Here is a 20,414-nt window from a genome sequence, read left to right on the forward strand (position 1 = left end):
AGCATTCCATACATTTGGATCAGCGGCAATCGACGCAACAATCGTCTGGGAGCAAAACCAAAACCAAACAGATAAGCCCCCCAAGTACTTTTGCAGATCATAACAACACTATTAACATTCTGTAATCTGTAAGAGAGATTCGTATTCAAACATGTCGAAAACCAACTCGAAGACGAGTCATGGACAGTAAGATGCGCCTTCTGTTGATCAAGTCACGAGAATCCGACATTTTCCGAGGAAATACCTCTAATGGTTTCAACATGATAAAGCAAACAAGACGAATGAAATGAAAGAGTTAAACCACAACCTGAATTGCAGGACTCTGATCGAGTAATTTGAATACCTGAGCAGCAGGTTTTGGTGCTAAAGTGGCTTTGACATCATCTGCCTCCTCCGAAAGCGAGGACGAACCAGACGAATGTGTATCATTCGGTCGATTCGGTCCAATTCGGAGATGATAAATAAGCCCTGAAAACAAAGACCAATAACCACAAAAAATTATCAAAAAGATCAGAAAAGCAACATGGTTCTCGCATATTTAGTCGTCAAGAAAATGATGTTTTCCATCACTTGAAATTCAACGCCTTAGAAGGAAAGGAACGACCATTCATATATCAGATTATTATAATTTCAAATTTCATAAGAATGGATCCTATATTGAATGAATGAATCCAATGAAAGAAATTTTATTAAGAACAAAATTTTCTCGAAGCAGTAATCTTTACTTATCCAATGCATCTCTCAAATCAGTAGAGGCTTCTTTAGCCTCCTCAAGGGTTGGAGCACCTCCAAACAACACCCGAGCCATCGGCTTTCCTCCGGCAGAGATGGCGGTGGGCATCTCCTCTTCAAAACCGTCAGCAAACTCCCAATCATCCACCATCCCATGACGCCGTCATGTCAGAAGCGAAGAAGAAACTACACTGGCAGAATCAGAAATTCCGGAAGAAGAGGACAGACGGATCTGAAGGCCGGTGTTAACAGTTCCAGTTTCGGCTACCTTCGCTGACGTCCTCATTACTCCTCCGCCCATTTTGGTGATTCAAATAAAACAGAAAAATTAGCAAAGAAAGAGATAGGATTCGGAGATATACGATGGATTACACTCAGTTATCCATAGGCATTGGCTATTTATAACGATAAATAACTTATTTGGTGTCAATTAAAGATAGTCATTAATGAGATTATCAATTATATCATCAACTAAATGAAACCCAATTTTACAAATAAAGTGATAGGATTAACTTTTCTTCTCCAAGTCTGCAATTTCATAACACCAAAAAGTACAAAAAAGATCAAAGAAAATCTTTGAATTCATTTTGAAAAGCTTCTTCCAACAAAAACCGAGAGGCTTCCATCAACTCAGGGCTTAACCTAAACATGAGAACACAAAATCTGGTTAAGCGCTCCATCGCCATCAAGATCACCTTCTCTCACCATACATCTCAAATCATCATCACTCAAATCCTGCAAACCCAACAACACCGAATTCTTCTTCAGACTACCGAAAGTGATCAGCCCTTTTTCTCTATCCATCAACAAGTTAAACCATTGCAGAGTTCACCCATCAGACCTTCCCCTCCCAGCTTCTTCGCTATCACGGGCAAGAGATCCTCGAAACCAGAAGAAGATGAATTTGCATAAGCTGAAGGTTTAGCCGTTGAAGAAAAATATAGTTAAATAACCCAAAAAAATCTTAATATATTATATTTTTTGAACTGTTCACAAGTTTTGTTAGTTGAATATTTAGTAATTCGTTTCAGTTCGTTAATAACTCGAGCTGAATATATTCAAGTCGAATATTTATCGAATTTTAATCGAATTAATTTTAAATAACTTACAATCTATCTCATCTCATTTACTGTACAAATTTTAGGGTGACAATCAACAAAGGTTTTTCTAGGAAGGTCCCACGAATATGACTTTTTACAGTTGAGTCCTTTTGGTTTTTGATATTATCATCGTTGCTTGGAAATTCACTACAAATCTACAATTGGTCTTGTAGTTGACGAAGAAACTCCAACAAACTTCCCAATGTCACGGACCGGAATGTTGGCTTAACAAAAAATTATGACCCTCCAGATGCTGATGCTGGCATGGATGCGGATGACATTTATTGAGCTTATGGTCAAAGCTTCAATTTTTCGTGTAGACGTCACGATCCACATTAACATACGAGTTTTTGATATATTTATCTCCTATATGCCCGTATGAATAGCGAGAAGTGATGAATTTAAAAATTTAAGAATATGATCTAAAATTTTAATATTATTTTTTTAAAAATAATAGATATATTAAAATTTCTTAATATATTAAAATAAATTTCTTATTTTTTTCTTCTAAATAATGAGAGCATTTGTCCTCTGGGAGCTTAGTGCATTACCCTGATTTTGATTATGTCGTCTGCTTGGAGAGTGGGATCTTAGACACATTCCGGTCACCTGAATACCGATATAGCAAAGACGAATCAACATTTCTAAAATCTTGTTGGAAGCTGTCCTAATCGGTTTTCGTCAGGATGCGAATTTTTAAGAAATGTTTTAGAGTCGCCATCGACCTTTTGAATTAGGTAGGTCGAATACCTGAAATTATCTTTTAAAATAGTTTTAAGAAAATACTATTTTAAAAGAAAAATTGGTCTGCGTTTAACCAAAAATTCGTTCTTTTTCACAATAAAAAGGGATTCGTGGTCGATTACGTTTGGGGAACGATTAGCACCCCCACAACGCCCAAAATTGGTCCTTGTCGATTATAAATTGTCTCTAATAGTATAATTTAGGGTTTTGTAAATAGGACAATTATTTATTAAAAAATATCAGAAAATGACATCTAGTTGCTTTAAGATTGCATTTTCTTTAATATTAATAAATAAATAAATATTATTATTTAAATATATATATATATATGACTAATATAATAATAAAATAATTAAAGTAATAATTTAAATATATAAAGTAATAATAAATAATATTGCAAATAAATAATGATCAAAATAAAAAAATTAAAATTATAAAATTAAAATACAAAATTATTAATAAAAATTATCAAACTATTAGGGATTAAAATAAAATATAAATTAATAGTAATCAATATATCAGTGATTAAAATATAACATATTAAAATTAAAAGCTCTAATTCAAAATATTATGAAATATAATAATTAAAAGTGTAATTTATCCTTTATTAATTAATCGGGTTAAAATAAATATTAATTAAATTATAAGGGACTAAATAGAGCATTTATCCTAAATATTATATAACTAAAATTAATGATTAAATTATAAATAAATAAAATTTGGAGACTAAATTAAAATATTCAAAAATATAATTTAGTGACCAAATTGAATTAACTTCAAAATATATAGACCACAAAATGGTTTTACCTCTTCTAAATTACACAGATACCCCTCCCCAAAACGGCGTCGTTTGGAGAGGGGTATAAATTCCCTAAAACCGACCTAAGGCCCTCATTTCTCTTTTTTTCTTTCTTTCTGGTTCTCTCTCTAACGAGAAAACTCTCTCGTTTCTCTCTGTATTTCCCTTTTCGGAGGGAATTCCGGCGGCCACACACCGCCGCAAGCTCTACTGTCGGCCACCACCACCGGTGGCCGAAAATTCCTAAATTACCCTATATTATAGGTTTCGACCTCCTAAGGCCAAATACAACCTCTATTTTCCTTAAATCCCCTTAGATCGACATAGATCTAAGGTTATTTACCTTCGATATTTTGGTATTTCAGCGTTGCATGGAGGCTCTGGCGACTGTGTAGTTTCCTCGGTCGTAAGTCTCCTTCTCTCTTCTCCTTTATTTGGTTGCTGTGGGTTTTGCTTCGTTACTGTTGGTTGTTTTTGGTGGTCCTCGTTCTGCTCTCGGTTGCTATTGGTGTGTGGTTGTGCTTGCTACCTATCGTAGTTCTTGCTCTCTTCCTCCCTTGTTTGCAGGTGTGGTCGATGGCTTTTATAACCATCGACGGTGTGACTCTTGGACCGGTCCCATGGGTGAAGTTCGGTGATGCACCGAACTATGTGGTGACGGCCGTTTGGGTCTTTTGGAAGCTTCTGGCGAGGCGTCGTGGCAGTGTGGAACATTGGCAACAGCTGGACGAGACATCTGGCAAAGGAGCGTCGGCAGAGGCGGCAGGGATGATATGATAAAACCCTATTTTGGTTTATGGTTAGTTTGAGCCATATGGGTCTAGACCGGTTCTGATTGGGCTCTTGCTTCTGGGCCCCGATTTGTAATTGGGTCGTGTAACTGGGCATGTTTGTAATAATAATAATATTAATAATAAAATAAATAAATAATAATAATAATAATAAAAAATAAAATAATAATAATGAAGATAAAAACAAAAATGAAAAAAAACTAGTGTCTTCAGCTGCCCCTCTTTGCTCATTCTTAGTGTCTTCAGCTGCCCTCTTTGCTCATTCTTATGTTAATGAGATAGGGCAAAGACGAAAAAAAGACAATGAGTTTTTTTCATTGGAATTTTCTTGATTAAGATTGAAATTGAACAAGTTCTTCTTTGGGATTAGTTCTTCTCATTATGAACTCTTTCACTGGGATGATAATCCATCTCCTTCTGTGATGAAAATAGCAAAAGGTTGAACAAACTCTTCCTCTTCAGATGAGTTCTTCTCATTATGAACTTCCTGAAATTGTTGATCCTCAAGTGAGGTTCTTTTTCCATTCAACTCCATAGGTGATGAATCAAGCTAAGTCGAACAAATTCTTCTCATTATGAACTTCTTCTTTCTCTTCAGATGAGTTCTTCTCATTATGAACTCTCTGGAAATGTTGACTCATCGAATAATGGATCCGAATCTTTGCTAAAATCTTTACTAATCTTTAAAATTCCTGTTACATATTCAAATTGATAAAATGAATGAAAATGCCCATACTTTTGCAAATGCCTAAATATGATGCATGAATGTTGAGTGTATTTTTTACTTCAAAGTGGCAAACTTGGTCTTCCTTCACTTGGTCAAAATGTTATTTCAAGCTAGCATTTCTGATTTGGAAGAGCAATCTTTGTGTCCTCTTTGTTTCATGAAAGTCTCAGAAAAATGTTTCATTTATGGAACTCTTGTCGTAGTTAGAATTATGACTTTGATGCCCCATTTTGTCTTTGATAACACCGGCTTTTTCCGTCTGGACTTGTGTAGAAATCCAATAAAGCTTTCATCTTTGAAAAGAGAATCTATTATCTTTGAAGAGAGAATTTATCATCTCTGAAGAGAGAATCTACCATCTTTGAAGAGAGAATCTATCATATTTGAAGAGTGAATCTATCATCTTTGAAGAGTGTAAATGTGTAGATATGCCAAATTCAACAGAGATTAATTACGAGAGCAATGTTTGTTCTAATTTGACTCTTGAAACACATCACAATGAAGATTTATCCTAATTCCTTTCATGTCTCCACATCTAATCAGATCTCGAACAAGGCAACTTGGACCATATTATGTCGAAATGCTTAACAACAACCTGTCGTTAAAATTTTCTTGTTGGCTCCACTATTTTCTTGTTGTTAAAATTTTTGCTTCCCTTCTGTGGAAAAAAATCTTCATCATATCTCGCTTCTAACCTTTGGGTTGAAAAAGACATACTTTATCTTGAATCATAAATGGAAATTCCATATGATTGCAATATTGGTTCAACACCATAATCACTGGTTCATAAAACATTTGGCAACACATTCATTATTTCCTGTTGCTTCTGCTCAGATGTTCGTAAAACATTTGATAACACATTCATCCAGCTGTGGCTTCTGCACACATTTCTAGTCAATGAAGCTCTTTTCATAGTATTCAAAGCTTTTGCATGATGTCATAAGACCATTTGAGAACAAAACTCAGTGGGAATACTAGTGAGATGCTGGTATGTTTCATGACCAAAAAGTTGGTCAAATTCCAAAATATCATAGTTCTGAATTGAATAAGAGATACCAACTGATTTTGATATCATCTCGAGCAAGGGTAAGTGTGATATCGACCACGTTTTCTTTTATAATGAGTGTTGTAAGAAGTAGAAACACATCCGGTATAGGAGCTATGTATCGAAAGAGGTCCCATGGAATTCTTCCTGCTGTAGATGAAACACAAATGATAAAACCAAATAGATGAAAACTCAGTCCACCCTGACTGTCAATGATAACCCCAAATAACAACGGGAATAAGAGTAATGTACGTAAGTCGAGCCTTTCTCTTCAATGTCATCAAGTAAACAAAAATTGATATGAAAAACAGCTTCGTAACCCCAACAGTATGGTTGAAACTAACTGTCAGAAACTTCAAAGAAATATGTTTAATTATTACTGACACATAAAATACCAAATTAAAAGTCGAGATCTTGAGGAATTGAACCCTGAATCGAATAGTCTGTATGAGACCATATTCAAAGAACACGATGTCATGTAACACATGGTTAAGAAGATTGGGTGTTTGAAACCATATTTGCTGAGTAGATATTTGTTCAACACAGGACCCTAATACAACTGCCTGATGAACGAAGCAATTATGTATAGTCAACTCTACTATAGCTGTTTCACCATTTTCATTCTTCATACCTTTATTTCTCATTGGAAATATTTGCTCAAGTCAATGATTTTTAACACATGATGATGTGGGCCTTCAGCATGCCTCAGCATTTGCTGATATGAACGTTCAAAATGAGTTAATATTCCAATTTCTGATTGAAATGGGCTTTTAGCATGCCCCAACATTTGTTGATAGAAACGTTCAAAATGCGTCAATATTCTTGATTCTGATTGAAATGGGTTTTTGAAATGCTCCAACATTTTGCTGATACAAACGTTCAAAATGCGTTAATATTCCTGATTTTGATTGAAATGGGCTTTCAACATGCCCCAACATTTGCTTCTTGCTAATATGAGCTTTCAAAGATGCCCAAATATTCATACTGATGTGGGCCTTCAAAATGCCCCACATGGATCTTTATGAATTGGGCCTTCAAAAATGCCCCAATATTCAAATCTGTAAGGCTTTCTCTCAATGTTTGTTTGATTTGAATCTCATGATCCTCACGAGGTCCAATTTTACTAATGCCCCATTGAGGGTACTCGTGATTTGTACACAAATCTGTTAATCTTGAATGCTCTCATTCTGGTGTCACTAAACAACTGTGTTGTTCAGTAGCTTAAGGAATTCTCTTCATGTTGTTACAAACTTAAGAAGTAATCAATCATTCTGATAGAAATGTCTGAGATATGTGCCTCTTTTGAATGAGGTGCCCATTTTTTAGATCTGGAGGGATCTAGTCAGACAAAGTAGTATAAATTGCCTGGTAATCCATTCCAGGTCGACACAGTGGCTTATCATCTTTTAGTCTTAAGAGATATGTTCCCCAGGTACATCAATATCCTGTCTCCTTTCTCTGGGATCGATGGTGTAGAGATTGCCCTTTACCAGCTCAGCATACCTTTGAAAGTAAATGTGCAAGAACTGAATGATGATCTGTTGGAGCAATTGATGAGATGTGCAAGAACTTAATGGTGATCGGTTGGAGCAATTGATGAGATGTGCAAGAACTGAATGGTGATCGGTTGGAGCAATTGATGAGATGTGAAAGAACTGAATGGTGATCGGTTGAAGCAATTGATGAGATGTGCAAGAACTAAATGGTGATCGGTTGGAGCAATTGATGAGTAGATTTGGCGGATTCAACCTTGTTATCGGTGGCATCCCGTGTAACAACCTTACTGGAAGAAATAAACATCATCAGGAGGAACTAGAAGATTTTTATTGGTGTCTTTTCTTGCAATGACTGCTACAGTAACTGCCTTCTTTGTTGCTCCAAGATACGCATTGCCATATCCCACTCTTCCCGAAACATGAAAAGGTTTAGTTGATAGTAAAACTGGTTATCTCTACTTTTGGAATCCTGTAACCAATGTTACCCCATATGAAAGACCTATAAGTGTAGAATCTGTTCCAATGTCTTATTATGTGCCATAAGTTCTCAATTTCAAATTCAACAATCTTCTAAAGGATATAATGGACATAATACTGGATCGAAAATAATCGACATGGAAAAAAGAGCAATGATGTATCAAATTTTAAACCAGTGTTATGATATAACCAGAGTGCATATGGGGGACTTGTTCATTCCCATAATACACCTAATGGGACTTATAACTCTGTGATTGGAGGATCTGTTAGGGGACATGGAATGATGACTGATGAAAGTAACTTGTCCGGTGATGCTTATTGCCATCAGCATGAGATAAGTGTCCCTTTTAAATAGGGTCATCTTTCTAAATGGGTGGCTAATAATGTCACAGGAGATCGTTACAAGTTCAATTCTCCAGACTTTCTGGCTTCTTGGACCACTTGCTTTCAAGAATGTGAAATGCTTCATCTTTCTGGCCTTGCTTATTCTTGTTCTACAATAGAGGTAGAATAGGCAACAATTTGCTTCAAGGACCTTCCTCATTTGAGACTGTCCTGTTTGAAAATGTTTTTTCTTCTTTATTTATCAAAGACTGAAAGAATTTTGTAAAATATTGCTTATTATAGGTTCACAATAGAATCAAATCATAAGCATCAATTCAATGAATATCAAATAAATCAACTACACTTTTAAATAAAAAAATCATAGTCCTATGGCAAGTGTCAAAATTATTGATTGATTTAAGGTGTAGGTTGATTCTGGTAAAGTAAGGTATTTCAGTTTGGTCCAGCATATATGTCACTTTGAGCTTCCACTAACTTGAAAAAATGGTTGCTATGCTCATCATATAGAGATACTTATTGATTCCAGAATCTCAGGAACGTCTTTGAGATGTGTGGTGCTTCATCAAGAGCTTAAGATCGTCTCTTATGTCGTTGTTGCACCATTCGATATTCGAGCTGCCTTTTCAGGTTTTAAACTCGAATCCTCCTTTGGTTTCAAGACGTTATTTAGAAATTTTACGTCTTGAACCCCCTTTTTATCATTTTTCATATCATGCATTAAAGATTTTAAATCCAATTTTTATAAATAAAAATTAATCCTAAGAGGCAGAATGAAATCTGAAGATAATCTCTTTCACACAGAAATCCATGTATGATTAGAATGGACTTTTTAAGTACGTAACGTAGGCCAGGGGTTATGGTTACGAAAGAAATGGATAAAAGGCCCAAACAAGTGTTTAAGTGTAATTGAACCAAGGATCAATTCATTCGGATGCCTTCAATTTTGCCTTGCTTGACTTGGATCTGCTTTGCTACTTGTATTTCATCATTTCCTTTTATGGATCCCTCTAGACTGCCAATTTTTGAGTTCATTTCCATTTTCTTATATCTTAATCATTTCTTGCTTTTCTTGTTGAATATGAATCTTTGAACTAATTGCACTTGATCAACATTGTATCCTGAGGCCCAATAAGTCACCCATCTTGATTCAATTTTTTCCTTTTTCCTTTTTCCTTTTTTTTTGATGAATGAGTATAAGACTTCAATTGCTTTGAGCACCTCCTTTTCCTCTTGCATTTTGGAAATTCTTTCGTTATTCTTGAATGGATTGATCTTCAAGCACTTTGTATTTGATCTACCTTGTGGTATCTTGATATTTCTCACTTTATGACTTACTTCTGTAGCGAAATCTGGATTGATAATCTTCACTCATGCAAGCAGATGTCATTCACTTTGTCCCCTCAGTGTGGAGGGTGATCCTTGGTTAGGGTTGAATCAGAAAAAAATATTATAGGCTCAAATGGGGACAACAAGGGATATATATACATATATTTGAAAGGATAAATGAAACAATGTCGTTCGTCATCTCATACACAGAAGCCTTTGTAAAAAGAGGTATCCCCAGGGGATGAATATTCAAGATTAATCTTTATTTATATGAAAACAATGTAATTAATACATGATATATTTATCTAAATCAATCTTTTTCCTTCTTCTTTGAGTATGCCCCAATCACTCGAAATTATCTTCGATAAGTTGATCCATGATGCCTTATCTCGTCTCTTCTTGTGGATAATTTAATAGTTTGGTTCTTTTGAGGTCTTTTTGGTTTATGATGGTTTTGTATTTGGAAGGACAAATTTGTAACTTTTGAAGTCGTGTATATGGTGGAAGGTAATGAACCAATCAACTCTACTCGAGAAGGTAAACATCTGAATTTGGTGTCTCAAAAATAGGTAGAGATATGACTTCAAAGTCTCAGATAAATGTATGGTCAAGATTTGGTTTTAGTAAGGGTCAAGTAATTGGTATTGGATGGGATATAGAATGTATAATTTTACCACTTGCCAAAGATCTATAATTCTTGAAAAAGAATATTTAATTTACTTGATACTAAAAAATTTCAATATTAAAATTCGATTCTTTGCTCATAACCATAAAAGCAAAACAAATTTATTTATTGCACAAAAGGCGGAGAAAATAACAAAAAACATATTCAAACAAGATGCTAAAAATAGAAAGTACTACAGTGGTAGATAACAACTTCCACTTGTTTATTCTATCTTGTTCTATCATTCCTCGAATGTAGGGTGTGTATTTAGTCCAGGATTTTCATCCTTATTTACCCCCATTTCTTGATCATTTCTTGTGTCAAAACTTCATTGTTAACAAGCGTCTCTATTTCTTTTAACAATGACCAACCATTCCCTGTTGAATGTCCAGATATTCCCAAGTGAAAATTACAGAAGCTATTTTGATCATAGCAATGGGCATAAGGTTTTGGTGACACTTTCACCAATCTTGGTGTAATGTATTGACCTTTAACCAAATGAGGGTACAGATCTGAGATAGATTCTTGAAACACCTTCAGAGTTTTTTTCGATCAAGAGATTTTCACTTTCTTTGATCGTTCTGAATGACTAAATGCTCTTTTGCGATCGAGGGAGTTCTGCTGGACCAAGTCATTTATTTTCATTACGTCAGATATACTACTAGCACTCATCCTCTTATCCAAACCTGTTACAACAGGATCTTCTAAGGATTTCTCTCCATGGATCATATCATTCATCTTATCCATTAATTTGGTTATCTGTTCTTTTGAATCAGCCTGGAACTTTTTTGCTTGATCAGTCATTTCTTGTTGAATCTTGATAAGTTGCTCTTGTAGTTTCTCGATTTTACCAACCCTTGCTAAAATTTCATTCATGAATCTTATCCTTCTTTAAGAAAACCAAGTTAGCTCCAATTTGATTTCATAAATTCTGTCATGGAATTCTCCATGACTTATTCCCATGTTTTCATGATTAAATGCATGTAAAATAGTTTGAAACAAAATGTAATTATACAAAGATGCAAATGCCAAAATGAAAATGTAAATACAAACGTAAAAATGCAAAAATAAGGATGCAAATTGTACAATGTAAAAGCAAACATAAAAGTACAAATGAAAAATGAAAATGTAAAATACAAATGTATGTATGAAAAGGTGTTACTCAAGAGTGATAATCTTAAAACAGATTTCATTGAACACAAAAATTTCGGTGCATCAAATAAAACTTTACATATAAATGACAACTTTCAGTCCTAACTTCAATAAAACTTTACATATAGGGGATAACTCTCCTTTTTAACTTCTCTAAAGCCAAGTTAATTTCCAGTCATGCTCAAAAGTTGAGTTATCAGTCTGCTTCAATTCCTTGTAAAGTCAGCTTGGTCAGCTTGGCTATGGGTCATTGCTTGTCTGGACTGCAGCTTCTTCCATGACATTCTCTTTTTCCTTCATCTTTTGTGTCAATTCTTGGAGTTGCTCATTTTCCTTTGTAATAGAACTTTTGTGTCCAAGAAGTTCTTGGACAAGATCTTCATATATGTTGCATTTCTTTTTTAGTTTGGTGACCCCTACTATCCACTCTTCTGGGGTGTTTCCTATGCCAATATTTCGAAAGGCTTGACTAATCTTTTGGGAATCTTCATGCATGGTTTCCATTTATGTGCTCAATTTCTTGTTTTAATCCTTCAAATAACTTGCTTGAGCTTCATAAAAACCTCTTTATTCTGAGTGCCCCGACTGATACTCTTACCGTAGACTGCTTTTGGTATTAATCTAACAGGATCTTTATGTAATACTTTTGGTATTAATATAACAAGATCTTTGCGTGTATAACTCTCATCTCTCTTCAGAGTTCCCTCAGGATGCCATTCCTTGGCTGCATCATAGTTTGCTTGATCATAAAACTTATTGTCCATTTATGAAAACTTTTCAATTTGATGAACAGTCTTTCAAGTCAACAGCTTTTGGTTATGCCATGATCAAGCAATGCAAACAAAAGAAATTAATATAAACAAGTTAGAGCAAAATAACATGCATGGGAAAAAAATAAAATGGTTAGTATCAACTAATGGGAAGAAAAAAATTCTATCTATCAAGGTATAAATCCTAACCTCATGTTTTCTAGTTCCATGATTTGTTTGGAAAAAATTAACCTAACTACATGATTCCTAGTTCACATGCATTTATTTAGGATAAAGAAAAAATCAAATAAATTAAAAGCTAAAGCTTATTTCTCCTTTGTGTACACCTACGGACAGGGTTTCAACATTGTCTTAGAATAGGAGAATTTCTAAGGTTTATTATATGCAAGGTTATGGTTCTATGAGTAAAGGTACTCGAATTGTCCTTGTTGGTGCCCCTTGGGCTACCAAACCCTCAATCCTAGTCCATTACAGACTTAAGCGGATCGAGTTCAATTCGAGGGGACACATTTCTCTATGCTTGATACGGAGAATAAATTCTCACGAAGACATAGAGCATATGAACCCCGAACGTTACTTGCTAGGTCTGACAAGGAGAATAAATTCTCACGAAGACGACGCTTTCACTCCCACTTAAAAGGGACAAGCTTGAATATAAAGCTTATGTTATGCAATGCAAGTGTTGTGTGTGAGGAGAAATTTTCATATAAAAATTAATATCAAAAAAAGATATAAAAATAATAAAGGATAAAAAATAATTGAAAGAAATGAAAAGAATCATAAATTAAATAAAATTGGATTCTCAATTTCTAATTCTAGAGACAACATATAATCGACTTTGGTTGACCAGGGTCCCCGGCGGAGTCGCTAAGCTGTCGTAACCGGTTTTCGCCCGGGTACGAATTTTTACTTGGCGGGAAAAATAATGTGAATAAATTAATGAGTTTTTTAAAGAAAAGTTTTGGAGTCTCCATCGACCTTTTGAATTAGGTACGTCGAATACCTGAAAAATCATCTTTTAAAATAATTTTAAGAAAATACCATTTTAAAAGAAAAACTGGTCTGTATTTAACCAAAAATTCGTTCTTTTTCATAATAAAAAGGGATTCGTGGTCGATTACGTTTGGAGAAGGATTAGCACCCCCACAACGCCCAAAATTGGTCCCTGTCGATTATACATTGTCTCTAATAGTAGAATTTAAGAATTCAAATATGAATTTAATTTACAATCAGGTTATTTCAAATTTAATATGATATTTCTAACAAAAAATATTAAATAAATATATATATATATATATATATATATATATACATTTAGGGTTTTGTAAATATGACATTTATTTATTAAAAAATATCAGAAAATGACATCTAGTTGCTTTAAGATTGCATTTTCTTTAATATTAATAAATAAATAAATATAATTATTTAAACAAATATATATATGACTAATATAATAATAAAATAATAATTTAAATATATAAAAAATAATAAAAAAATAATATTGCAAATAAATAAATATCAAAATAAAAGAAATTTAAATTATAAAATTAAAATACAAAATATATTAAATAAAAATTATCAAACTATTAGGGATTAAAATGTAAAATATATAAACTAATAGTCAATAATCAATATATCAGTGATTAAAATATAACATATTAAAATTAAAAGCTCTAATTCAAAATATTATGAAATATAATAATTAACAGTGTAATTTATCCTTTATTAATTAATCGGGTTAAAATAAATATTAATTAAATTATAAGGGACTAAATAGAGCATTTACCCTAAATATTATATAACTAAAATTAATGACTAAATTATAAATAAATAAAATTTGGAGACTAAATTAAAATATTCAAAAATATAATTTAGTGACCAAATTGAATTAACTTCAAAATATATGGACCACGGTGTCGTTTGGAGAGGGTATAAATTCCCTAAAACCGGCCTAAGGCCCCCATTTCTCTTTTTTCTTTCTTTCTGGTTATTTCTCTAATGAGAGAACTCTCTCGTTTCTCTCTGTATTTCCCTCGTCGGAAGGAATTCCGACGGCCACACGCTGCCGCAAGTTCTACTGCCGGCCACCACCACCTGTGGCTGGAAATTCCCAAATTACCCTAGATTATAGGTTTCGACCTCCTAAGGCCGAATACGGCCTCTGTTTTCCTTAAATCTCCTTAGATCGACATAAATCTAAGGTTATTTACCTTCGATATTTTGGTTTTTCAGTGTTGCATGGAGGCTCCGGCGACTGTGTAGTTTCCTTGGTGGTAAGTCTCCTTCTCTCTTCTCCTTTATTTGGTTGCTGTGGGTTTTTCTTCGTTACTGTTGGTTGTTTTTGGTGGTCTTCGTTCTGCTCTCGGTTGCTATTGGTGTGTGGTTGTGCTTGCTGCCTATCGTAGTTCTTTCTCCCTTCCTCCCTTGTTTGCAGGTGTGGTCGATGGCTTTTATAGCCATCGACAGTGTGGCTCTCAGACCGATCCCATGGGTGAAGTTCGATGAGTCACCGAACTATGTGGTGACTTGTCCCATAGCTGCGACGTGGACGACCGTTTGGGTATTCTGGAAGCTTCTGGCGAGGCGTCGTGGCAGTGTGGAACATTGGCAACGGCTGGACGAGACATCTAGCAAAGGAGCGTCGGTAGAGGCGACTGGAAGCTTGGAGGCAACGGCTGGGATGATATGATGAAACCCTACTTGGGTTTATGGTTAATTTTGGGTCATTTGGGTCTGGGTTGGTTCTGATTGGACTCTTGCTTCTGGGCCCTGGGCCAGTTTGTAATAATAATAATATTAATAATAAAAATAATAATAATAATAATAATAATAATAATAATAATAAAGATAAAAACAAAATGAAAAAAATCAGTGTCTTCAGAAGCCATGAATATCAGTCTTAAAAAAAGTTAGATAATGTAATAATTGAAGGTAATTATTTGGATTCTATTGATTATAATTAAGGATATGCAAGACGTGGCAACATTAGTAGCAGTTTATTAGGTGGTTGGAACCAGAAGAGACTTTACAAGAAAGCTTAAAATTTCAAACATTGAAAGAAATCTCCATCTAACCATGTGGTCCCAAAAAGAAAAATATTGGATTTTCTCCATGTGGTTAGGTTCAAGTGTTTCTACATCAAATGAATGGATCTGTTTGTTTGTTCACAAGAGAAAGGGGTACTATCCATAGCCTTCAGCTGAGCTTACGTACGGACAATTTTAATCTTCTGAAAGGTATAGTTCTTCCAGTTTCTTTGTTTTTCTTAGAATGTTTTTTGGGAATTTCACCAACAGTATTCTTCTGGTTTAGTCACTAAGATTTCTTGTGCCTGAATTTCCAGATTCTTTGCAGAAAACCCATATCTATGCTTCACTTCACCAGGTTGAACTGTCAAGGAAACTGCTGATATTTTGTGTTTTGTTCATCGATCGTCGTATGAAATTACGGGGAGGCCTGTGAATTGCAGAGATAATTTGTGATGAACTTATAGGTTCTTCTGGGAAAAGGGAATAGGATGGAGGGAGAAGTGTTCAAGTCCTCCATGAAAGGTCTTATTGTACTTCTTCTTTGCCCCTTTCTGATGCATCATGCAATTATATCCGCCATAGTTGATTCCATAGATGCAGCTCACTTTATTAGAGATGGTGAAACTATAGTTTCGGCTAGCGAAATCTTCGAATTTGGATTCTTTAGCCCCGGTGTTACCGGCGGGCGATACTTGGGAATATGGTACAAGAAATCGACCGAGACCGTTGTTTGGGTGGCCAACAGAGAAGTTCCCCTAAATGATTCATCTGGTGTTGCAAAAGTTACAAATCGGGGAATTCTTGTTCTTATGAATGTTAAAGGCAAAACTATTTGGTCTTCCACTGTTCAAGACCGGTGCATTTTCCGGTTGCACAGCTACTGGATTCCGGTAATCTTGTTGTCAAAGATGATTGGGATAAAAGCTTCATATGGCAGAGCTTGATCATCCATGTGATACACTGCTACCAGGCATGAAGCTGGGGAAGGACTCCTTTATGGGCCGATATCGGTATCTATCATCATGGAGAAGTTCTGATGATCCTGCTCCAGGCAACTTCATATTCGGATTTGGTCTGTCCTTGGTTTCGGAAGAAGGTTCCCCTGTGCAGTTTCGTTCGAATGAAAATGAGGTATACTATGGATACATTCATGGCCTTCGGCATAGCTCAATTCTTACAAGATTAGTGATTAGTCATAATGGAGATTTAAGGCATTTCAAATGGACTGATCAAAATCGACATTGGGTGCACTATCATTTGACACAAGAGGTTACTTGTGACAGTTACGGATTGTGTGGCGCAAACGGTGTCTGCAACCCTAATAACTCCCCCGCCTGTGCTTGCTTGGACGGATTCGTTCCGAAAAACAAGATGGAATGGGATAAAAGACCAGGGTCAGGTGGTTGCATTAGAAAGACTCGACTGAGCTGTTACAGAGATGGATTTAAGGAGTTCCCCGGAGTAAAGTTTCCAGCCTCAGCTTCAGACTTTAACACCACAATGAACCTTGAAGAGTGCGAGTCTCAGTGTTCAAAGAACTGCTCCTGCACAGCTTATGCTAATTTGGATATACGATACGGAGGAAGCGGGTGCCAGCTCTGGTTCGGCGAGCTGATTGATATTAAACAAACCCCTGTAAGAGGACAGATGATTTATACGAATGGCCATGTCAGAAATAGGTATGACATTCCTCTCAACCCTGAAATATTGAGCTAATAATCTGGTGTTGATAGCATCCGAAAGAGCTTTATAATACTACAGAAATTTGGTAGCTGGAAACAGCTTAAGATGTTCTATAAAGCAGTAGTTTCTTATGGTATATCGGGTTTTAGGTACTTGCTGAAATGAAAGAACCGGCTTCACAGATGCATGGCAGATGAAAATCTCCTATTCTTGCCTTTAATTAATCTCACTTTCTTTCAATCTTTTGTTTCGGGTGTGGTTTGTTTTGTGTCATATAGATGAATCTCAGAAGGGAACGAATAAAACCACTGAGAAGAGAAGGATGTGGATCATAGTCATCTGTGGGTGCTTAACTGTGGTGGCCATTGGAGGCATAGCCCTGGTCCTTGTTGTCTGGAGGAAGAAAAACCAGAGAAAGGGTAATTCTTAAGGCTGAAAATCAGTAGTATTTATATATTTATACATCTATATCTGGATTTGTTGTTTGTAATGGAATGTACATTCACTATGGGATTTTGTAGGCACAACGAAAGGCCTTTCAGAAAGTAGTTATAAATATGAGAATCAGAATGAAGATCTTGAGTTGCCATTATTCGATTTTGCAACAATTGCCCGTGCAACGGATAACTTCTCTCCGAACAATAAAATTGGAGAAGGTGGTTTTGGATCTGTCTACAAGGTAACAACTGATTATAATAATTTCATTTGGAACATGTTCGATGGTTTACCGTAACCAAAACTGCATTTTTGCTTTATGTGTCGATGAATCTTTCTGGTAGAAGTACCAACGATGAGAATCGGGTTTACGAGAATGAGGCTTAGGTGATCTGTTTTCCAGGGTATCTTGGATGATGGTCTAGAAATTGCAGTGAAGCGATTGTCAAAGGGTTCTACACAAGGAGACAGCGAGTTCAGAAATGAAGTCGAACAAATCGCAAAAGTTCAGCACCGGAATTTAGTGAAGCTTTTAGGATGCTGCATTTTAACAGATGAAAAGGCTCTGATATATGAATTTATGTCCAACAAAAGTCTTGACTTCTTTATATTGGTACCATTAGACTAAACCCGAAAACACTCCAAGTGCTTTCACCATGTAAAAACCAGTTATCTGTAAACATAATGGTCTAACTTGTGTGAAAACTTTGATCAGATCAAGCTCGAAGCACGTTGCTCGATTGGCCTATGATGTACAATATCATCAATGGGATTGCTCGTGGACTCCTTTATCTTCATCAAGATTCCCCACAGCGAGTTATACATCGAGATCTAAAGGCTGCTAATGTTTTACTAGACAAGGACATGAATGCCAAGATTTCGGACTTCGGTTTGGCTAGAAGTTTCGGGGAGAAACAAACTGCGGCTGATACAAACAGAGTAGTAGGAACATAGTAAGTAAACCCAATGACTGATTTTGATACATTTTTTAACTTCACCTTGTATGCTTGATTAAACTCGAATCGGTTGCCTGCAGTGGTTACATGTCTCCGGAATACGTGATTGATGGAGTCTACTCGATCAAATCCGACGTCTTTAGCTTTGGCGTTCTGCTACTAGAGATAATAAGTGGGAAACGAAACCGGGGATTCTTTCATCCTGATCATCATCTTAACCTTGTTGGACATGTACGAGTCAAGTTACAAACTTTTCTCATATGCAAATGTTAAATTCGAATATCTAACTGACATTGGTTGCATAGGCATGGAAGTTATTTACAGAAGGTAAATCGATGGAACTGGTTGCTGAACCGCTTAGCAAAACCGGAAAGTCAAACGAAATTATACGATCGATTCAGGTAGGTCTGTTATGTGTGCAACAAAGCGCGGAAGACAGACCGAACATGTCGAATGTTGTGCTGATGCTGACTTGTGATGATCCATTGCCGCGGCCAAAGCAGCCAGGCTTTTTCCTTGAGAGAGATCTGGCAGAATATAGTTCATCAAGCAGTCAAAAACAATTTTTGTCTAATAACTTCACTATAACAGTATTGGATGCAAGATAGATGGCAGTTATTATTGTTCATATCCTACAATGCCCACAAAAGCTTAAATTTTCTAAAGAATACTACAGTTTCGGACATCTCATTTTCTTAGTGTTCATGTATTTTTTATAACGTGTGGTATGCATCAATTACTTTGAGTAGAGGAAACGCATGAAAAGATGTGTTGAAATTTTGGCAGGAAGAAAAGTCTTACTTCATTGAATTGTATGGATGGATATGCAGGTATTTACTTATTGCTCATCAATGATTCCGTGCGGTTAGGGGAAAAGTTGCATCCCTGCCTTCAAAGATAAATAAAATTTGAATTTATTTAAAAAAAAGAAAAAGGGTCAGATTTAATTTGTTATTTTCGATTTTATCATTTTCGCATTAATTTAGTCTTTAAAGTTGTTTAATTATATCATTTTATACTTTATTCTTAATTTACAACCCTAAATTATAAACCTTAAACTTCGAACCTTTAGCTCAATTATTTTTAAACCTTAAACCGTAAACACTAACTTATGATTTATAATTTAGAGTTTTAAGTTAGGGGAAAATACATAATGAAGCAATTAAAGAACTTTGAGGGTTAAATTATGACTCAAATAACTCAAAGTTTTCAGCAAATAGTAGATTGATATTCAAGTTCGAGTTGAGTCACTTAATTCTGCATGATATGTAGATCACATATAAAATAGTACGAAGAAATATATATGTATATTATATATAACATTAAAAATATTTATAATTAAATTTAAATAAAAACTTTAACAATCCGAATAGGCTAGAATTTTAAATATATATATATATATATATATATATATATATATATATATATATATATATATATATAATTAGAGTTGTTGCAATTAACGTGAACAACGTTGATTTTGTTTTAGTGAGAAAATAAAGAAACTAAACGAAAATAAGAAAATAAGGATAATAATACTTTCTTAGTTTATTAGTATATCATTGATATATGTCACGGTATAAATGGTGGAACACATATAGGACCATGGGATTGAGGAAGGAGAATTCTATTCAACATAGAAACCTTTGTCCACTCTTTTTTAACGTCAAACGCATCGAGACCAGCTCGGAATCCATCGGCAACGCTCTTCAATTCGGGGAACTTGGTCGTGTTAGTAGTCTGGGGAATTTCTTGTGGCAAAGCTTTGATTATACATGAGCTGCATTGCTTCAAGGGATGAAGCTTGGGAGGGACTCGGTCACAGGCCTGGATCGACCCCTTTCATCCTGGAGAACTCCTGATGATCCTTCCCCTCGTAGTTTTATGTATCGGTTGGAACTCGGCAGATTTCCAGAACTTATACTTCGAGAAATTTTGCATTCAGGTCCGACACGGTCCTCGGAACAGTATACGATTTGGAGCACACCCGGGCTAAAACTAAACAAGTTTTTCTCTGCTTCTGTTGCGATTGTTAGATTTGGCTTGCAAATTGTCAAATTTGGCAATTGTTAGGTTTGACTTGCAAATTGTCAAATTTGGTAAGTTTACAAAGTTGACAAGTTAGTTAGTGGCTAACTTGTAC

General features: G+C 35.2%; 1 pseudogene; it reads left to right on the forward strand.

The window, feature by feature from the left end:
• Nucleotides 1-15,233: 15,233 nt before the first annotated feature.
• LOC120164621 lies at nucleotides 15,234-18,956 on the forward strand (annotated as a pseudogene).
• The last annotated feature ends 1,458 nt before the right edge of the window (nucleotides 18,957-20,414 follow it).

The sequence above is a fragment of the Hibiscus syriacus genome, unplaced genomic scaffold, assembly GCF_006381635.1.
Source record: "Hibiscus syriacus cultivar Baekdansim isolate YM2019G1 unplaced genomic scaffold, ASM638163v2 tig00111540_pilon, whole genome shotgun sequence".
Classification (NCBI taxonomy): Eukaryota; Viridiplantae; Streptophyta; class Magnoliopsida; order Malvales; family Malvaceae; genus Hibiscus; species Hibiscus syriacus.